An 8,039-nucleotide genomic window follows, 5' to 3' on the forward strand; every position below is an offset into this window, starting at 1 on the left:
CTCAGCTAAAGGTGAGAGGTACACGTTAAAAAGAGAGGGCTGAGAGCCGATCCCTGGGGGACTCCACAGTCAAAGGGCTTTCTATCTTAAGAGAAGTGGGGGCGACACCATACTTGTTGCGTTCTGTCCGATAGAAAGGATTTTATCCAGGCCAGGGGTATATCGCGTATCCCTACATTATAAAGCCTGTCCAACAGTATGGAATGGGAGACGGTATCAAAACCTGCGGACAGATCGAGGAGCACCAACATGGCCACCTTGCCTCTGTCCATGCTTTCCCTAATAGTCTCTGTGACCTCTAGTAGTGCCGTCTCCGTGCTATAACCGGATCTAAAGCCAGACTGTGAGTCGTGGAGGACAGTTGCGTCAGAATTTCTGACACATCTGTCAATCCTTGCACTATGGTGCACTGTATTGTAAATACGGCACATCCATGATGGTGCAAGGATATCGAAGGCTGGCGCAGGAAAACTGACGCATCTCTACAGGAGCGTCAATTTCTTGTAAGTCTGCACCTATATGTTGAGCTTTAGGTGCTTTCAGACCACGAAGCCAAATCCATTATTTGGACAGTTAATGCAATCTGGCACCCTTGTGTGGCTCCCTGCGATGGTGCTGTGAGGCACCTGCCTACAGTGACTCAAATATAGTGTCAGCCTTGTGTAGCTGTATTAATGCAGGGCCAGTAATTGGAAAATAAAAAAAATGAAAAAAGCAAGCAAACAGTTACACAAATCAGCAGTGGGACCACATTTTAAGTGCACCAAAATATCTTGATGTGTTGTTTCTCCTACTTATTTGAAAACAATGTAGAAGTATTTTGACCCCAAACACCGTTTGTAAAAAAAAGAAAATAAGTTGGGAGCATGGAAGAGCAGTTCTAGGCTTACTCGGTGTTGGTGTGTGCTAGATCCTCAGCACTCCAGAACACATAAAAAACCAGCTTAATGAATTATTGTTTAGCCAGTTCTTTTACTTTTCAAAAGTAAATGTACTTTAATGCACACAGTGGTACATTCTAAATATAAAATTAGAAATTACACAATAAGTCCATATCGCTCTAGCGACATCAAATATAAATCTCTGTAAGGAGGCAGGGCCGGAATGAGACAGAAAATAGGCCCTGGTACCAAAAAAAAGTGGCCTGCATTAGCAAATCAGATGGCTAAAATAGTGGCCCACATTTGCAATTTAGGCTGTTTTAAACTTCTAAAGGTAAGCTGAATATGTCTTTTCAAGGTCTAAGAGACTGTGTACACTTTAGCTTGCTACTGGCAATGTTTGTGGTGTTATCAGAGAAATCAGATAGTAAAAATGGCACCACCAGCCTATAACACCGGTCCCCACGCTGACCTGTCAGACCAGCCAGATATGCCAGTCTGGCCCAGTAAGAAGATCTCTTTACCTGTTAAAAAATGTAAAGCAAGTTCCAATAGTGTTTGTAACAGAGTTCACAATGTAAAACTTTTTCCTGATGTATTTGTCAATAATTTCCACAGTGTAAAACCCCTCGCTATCATATGTTAAGAGTTTTCACAGTCAGTAAGCTCTTCATGCTGTAATGGGATAAAGATGAGAAAAGCCTCTCTTATGGTATTTGATTTAAGTTGGCTTTAGCAATGTCTCTACTGCTTAAGAGCAAAGCAACTATTTCAAAGATGGGCGTCCATAACTGCTGTTCAATTAAATCTCTTTAAAGAAGACCAACAAAGAGCCGGTACAAAAGACCATGTCTTTATAACGCTTTTTAATTAATCTTTGTGATTACATGACCTTTGGCAGGCTGCTAAACCTTTCTCCAGCTCAACATCTTTTTTAAAAAACAGAAAAACATTTTTATGGAGACTAACTGAGGGCTGGTGATCTACATCGACATGAACAGTTTTTCGTATGTGTGCACAGTACTCTGGCTGCACCATGGACATTGATTCATCAAAATGCCTGGGGTAGAGGAAGTGACATCACATGGCATGTGTCCCCTGCCTGATGTCACAAGAAGTGACATCACATGAACTATGACCTGATGACATCACAGGAAGTGATATCACCTGCACGTTGACCCAGCCCGATGATGTCACAGGAAGTGACATCACACACACTTTGCCCTGGTGACATCACAGGAAGTGACATCACATGCCCTTTAGACCTCCATGAAATCAAAGGAAGAGACATTGCATGACGTTTGACTTGGTGCTATCACAGGAAGTGAAGCATCTAACTTTTGGTTACTTTCATCACACACAGAGGCTGGAAAATCTCTACAGATGCAAACGAAGTACCTTATAAACAGAAATACTTCAAATCGTATTGAAAATTCAGCTGCATTCGTTGTTTCAGCTAGTATATTCAAATATATAATTAATATAATGTAGAATTGATCAAATAGTGCACAACAAAGGTGAATACACTAGTCAAGTTGAAATCAGCCATTATCAATATCAAAACACTTATAAAATGGGAAGGTTGATGGGTCTATAATGTTCAAAACAAGTCCTCTTTATCATTTGTTTCAGAAACTAAGAGTACTGTGAAACTAAATCTAAGTCTTGGAACGTAGATGACAGTGCTATTTAATGCAGGTCAAGTTCTCCCAGCAACCTCCCTTTCCATGACATGATTTACATACTTCTAAACCTGTGGAGCCATTGAACATTTCCAAATTTACTATCATTAATTTCTTCTACACAAATCATACACATCACTGGTACAGTACATCTATGTTGATCATGATATCTGCATTAGCAATTTAAAGAGTGTTATACACATTTGGGAAGATTTTACTCACATGGACAAATATACTGGATTTCATGTTGATACTGCATTACAGATAAGAAGAGTTGCTGCTGCTCAGTAAAAGGAAGACACAGCCTGGACAGATAGAAAGAGCCCAACAGTTCACACGTTCCCATTTAGAATTGTTTCTGCTGGTATGAGCAGCAGCTGATTCTAGTGATGATTGGGGCATCCTGCTATGTAGAGACTGACTTGAGGGTAAGTTGATGCTCAGCTCATTTGAAATCCAGAATAGGCTGACAGTGCCACAGATATGGTATTCAGATCTCTGAATAGGATACTAGCTGGTGTTAGATTTGAAACTCCCCTTTCTGTTGTGCATTTATACATGCTATGTTAGGTTAGCATTATGTGGCTAAATAGAAGCTATTTGTATTCACATTATGTATTCACATTATGTAACCCACTGAGTTATCCTCGCATCATGTAAGTTTAGTGAGCTTGTGTAGTTTGTAGTTTTGTAGTTCGTAATCACTAAAAGACTGCTTGGGCCATGCTCATTCTAGGACTTATTTCTTTTCTTTTGCTTGCCTTAGCAAAACTGTACTTCGTAATTATTTTCTCTCCTATTCAAGGCTGTAACGAACTGATATTCTTTCTTGCATTCCAATCTTGATGTGTAGCTCTGCTCCCATGTTAGGAGACGCTGAGACGCTGAGACTCGGCACAGTGGCCTTAGAGTACCGATAGTGCACCCATCTGGCAGGTGGTAGCTCATCTCTCTGTACCTCCTTTGTTTATTCCTGGCTCAAGCCGATAACTTTCCATTAGAGGAGTGAACGTAGTCTCCAGAAGGGTTTATTATATATCAGTGTGCCCTGGGGAGTCAGTCCACCGCGGCAGACATCTTATGGTGAAGGCCTGACTGGGCTCCTCTGTAGAGTATATACTGAATAAAGTAAGCTTGTATTCTCTGCTGTCTGACAGACTCTTCATTCTTGGGAAGGCATAGCAGGTGGTTGTAGACAACACGTGTGGCCCTAGAGGGTCTCGTCCTTCAGTAGGTGCCTGAACATGGACCCCTCAACGTGTGGCCCCCTCACCCATATTCAGCTCGCAGGGGCCGGGGTGGCGTCTGATCAGTCGGGCGGTTCGGGGCCCCACATCCATAAGACCGAGCTTGGTTCTCGCAGCTGCCCCGCCCTTCCTTTCGGGTGGATCCTCTGCTAGTGGTCACCAGCTGGTGTCCTGAAAAGGCAAACCTTGGAGTTGACCATTTGGTCCGAAGATTCGGCAGTGGAGAATAATTTGACTTGACCTGTGTGCACTAGGTGAGTGATTTGATTCTTGGAAAAAGGCGCCTTGCTTGAACGACACAAGCCAGTGGGCTGTGTCTGGTACAGTCTGTGGACTGTCTTGTCTTGGACTTGGTGGGTCTGTAGTGTAGTTCCTATGTTCCCAATAGGCTCTGCGCATTGGAATAATATATCCTGCAGTTTAGACGTAGGACTCATGTCGACTAGGTCTCTGCCGAATATATTAGACTTAATTGTGAGTGCAAGCTAGCTCAGAGGTCACTAGAAACTTTCTCGAAAGTACAAGAAGCGATTAGTCTCTGACAACCATATAACATGACAACTTTGTTTCCCCCGAATGAAACGTATCTCTAGAGTCGCGGAAACAATATACGGCTATTTCACTCAGTCAGATTTGCATGCTTCGTTTCACCAGAGTTGCTTAGAAATAGAGAGACGGGCGTTTTGAATAAAAGTATTTATTAAACAGTCTTATTTCTTAAGCATAAGAAATGCACTGCTACAATTGAAATGCTAGTTAAGAAGTACAATGCATATAATACGAATAGTATTATAAAATAGTATTGTAAGAGCATGATATGGTTTCTAAGCCATAAACATAGAATACATAAAATGCATAAAATACATACAGTGATAAAATAGTGGCTAAAAGTTCTCAACTGGTGCTTCTAAAATACGCCTACCCGGGGTACCTAACCCAAGTCTAGTACGAGGGAGGAGTAAGTGTGGTGTAGCTTAAGTCTAGTAATTTTCTTCCAAGAATCTGTTCCAAGAATTCTCTAAGGGTCTAATTAGCTCCGTACCTTGGTTTTAGAATGATAGAGGTCTTGTATCTCTCTCTCAGGACTCGATCTCCCACCAACCCGCAAGGGTAGACTGGAAACACCGGAGCTAGATTTCTCGGCAAGAGAAAAGACAGCATCTTCTCAGTGCGTCAGTTGGAGGGTCGGCTTCCTTCGGCACTTGCAGCAGCAGGGCGTCAGACAAGTAGTTAGTCGATCTGCTCCTAAACCACCGTGTGTTTAACTGGCCAAATGTAGGCATATTTATACTTTGAAGGTGCCGAGTTTGACGTAAGATTGGACATAATATCATCACTAGTGCCTCAGTTCCTTGGAAACTCCAGGAGTTCTTGGATAAATTAGTATTCAAGCAGGGGGAAGTTCCTGACTGCTGAAGGCTGGTTTTTCCAAGAAATAGTTGTGGATTCTCGGAGTTTAGTGGAAGTAGCCATGCCGTATTTAGGCTGCACAGGCTAAGACTAAATAAGGTAATGAGTCTTATGCCTATATAAGGATTGGGTGAATTATACCTATATATGGGCATGAATCGGGAAAATTACACTAGGGTCCTAGATTCCCACATAACACCCACTCCACGAATATTAAGCTCAATATCACCTTAAGCACTGAACATATCTAAAGCAAAGTGTTCACAATCCCACCCCAAAATACAAAAATGCATTTGAATAGGCTTGTTTACTTGAAATGAGTATATACTGTATGCAAAAGTTGTAGGCGTCATCTGAAATCAAGCATAAATCATGAGCATATATTCTCTCATTAAAATAAAACGAAAGTACATTCATCAATTGATACCTGAAATCTGTCCCATGGCATCAGTTTTTTAGCTGTGTTTTTTTTCGAGGTTGAAGCCAAAAATTGTTATTTTAGGAAGTTCAAACACGAAATCTTGTTCTCTAAGAATAGTTCTACTTTAAGCAGATTACTCTGTGCCAAAAGTTCTATTTTGGAAAAAGTTCAAATTAGCAGATTGATTTGAAAAATGAAGGCCGAATTGCAGAGTTCAGGGAACGCTGTGTAAAATAATCAAACGTTATTCTCAGGAGTGTCAGGAGAAAACATCAGATCATCGAGGCTGGCAAAGAAACCGTCTACCGTGGTAGGTGAAAGTGGAACCACTTCAGTTAGCAGATCAAAAGTGCAGTCAGCGTTTGATGCATTAGCAATGCCCGTAGTAGATGGTGCCTGTATGCCTGTAGTTTCTCGTATCTCACCCTCAGTTAGACTTGCCGGTGAGACCTCAATGAATGCCGTCATCAGAATAGGCTTCTTTTTATGAACAAGGACACCCAATGGATACACTAGGACTGATGGAAGTGTAAGACAAATGTCGAACACGTATTCATGTCCGCAAAGCAGGCATCGAAGAACAGGTAAGATGCAATCTTGCCAGATTTGTCTGAACGATAGAAACCAGGTTGTGTTCAGATCTCTTAAACGAGCCAAGCCAAGAATCTGTGAAATCCTCTCACGATACCTCATGGCAAGGAGGCATTGTTCCATGGTAGTCTGGGTGTTGCTGGTGGCCGGACTTGCCATATCGGAGCAGAAGGAATAAAAATAGAATTCCTGCTGCTAGTCCCAAGATGAGAGGCATGCTGCCGAACACAGAGTGCACGAAATTTGGAAAAATGCCAAGGACTGCTTCAAATGGTGTTACCAGTCCCGAACAAATTCTATTAAATACATGTGCGATGCCGATGGTATCAGACATGCTTAAGATTTGACTTAACATTTCTGCGAAATATACTGTGCAGTTTGTTGATAATAATACATGTATCTCTGCAGAAGACCATGCGACTTGCAAATCATACGTTTCTCTAGATGAGGTCAGTGGCACAATTTTTTGTAAAAGAATGTCTTTCATTCTGTTTAAAGTATCAATTCGTATAGAAGAGATATTTAGTGAAGGCCATAAAGCCGTCTCCCTTCCTGTCTCGCTTTTTGGATACCATACTTGCAAACAACAAGTGACCGTGGATGACACAGTTACGAGATAACTTTTTCCTGGCAACATGCCACAACAGCTGTGATCATTGAGCATAACGAAGCTGCCATTGGATAGCTGCCTGAAAATCGGTACTATCGCTGTGGAGGGCGAACCGTGCAGGTGGCAAGGGAGGTTATTTGCAGAACCTTTGCAGGCTCCGTGCAAGTTAATACCCTGGCACAGAAGTGTACCACTCAGTAAGTTTTTACAATTCTTACCACTCCAACATTTGTGTGTGTATGGTAAAACCCAGGCCAACTTAATGTATTCTTTACCCAACCTTTCATACAGGCCCACTGGTATATGCTCCAGACAATACTGAAACAGGAAGGACGTCACTGGTATCGTAATGGTGCCATGAATTATCCATTCAATGTCAGGCTTCTCAGAAACTGTCAATTAAAATCTTTCGAGTTTTTCAATGCTCAGCACCGTATAGTCTGCTCCTGTTTGTGTCAAAGAGATTTGTTTATCTGTAAGGTTAAATACAGCAAACAATGACGTGGTATTGATTAGGTGCCATGGCACATAGCCTGAACGCAGATTTTGCAACGTCCAGCCTAGCAGCATGACAGAACGTAATTGAGACTGGCCATGTTGTAACATTAACAAGTCTGGTTCTATGATGTCAATGGCAGATGACACGATGCTGTCCAAAGTATAAATTCTGGAGGACAGAGTTGTTAACCCATTGTCCACTATAGAGAGGCTTTTTTCTAAATTTATACAATCAATTTCTCGTATTCTTTCTGCAGTTTCCATTTGCGTCACTTTCCATATTTCGTTGTATGCCGCATATATTCCGGCGTATATGAAATGTTTTTGCCGTGGTTTGCGAGGCCCCATTAAGAAATCTCGCAAATCATTGCTTTCTTTAAGTAAAGATAAGTGTTGTTTAATTTCTGGAAGTGTAGATTTCTGAAGCCACTCAAGGCACAGCTTCCCTACACTGTAAGTCGTTACTATCCCTGGATGTTGTCTCTGGGAATATCTTGGATCTGGCCTATTCATTTTGAACTCCTGTGTTTTGTTCAGAAATATATCTTGACAGTTATTTGTGTCTGTGGGCCAGATTAACCATTTTTTCCAATCAGGATTAGTTCTGTTTTGTTTAATGATATATTGTACGTCTACCTCCTCATCTGAAGTGTTATTAATGTCACTTGTGGGTTTAGGTATAGACGGTTTGTTTAACTC

Source organism: Lissotriton helveticus, chromosome 3_1, assembly GCF_964261635.1.
Source record: "Lissotriton helveticus chromosome 3_1, aLisHel1.1, whole genome shotgun sequence".
Taxonomy (NCBI): Eukaryota; Metazoa; Chordata; class Amphibia; order Caudata; family Salamandridae; genus Lissotriton; species Lissotriton helveticus.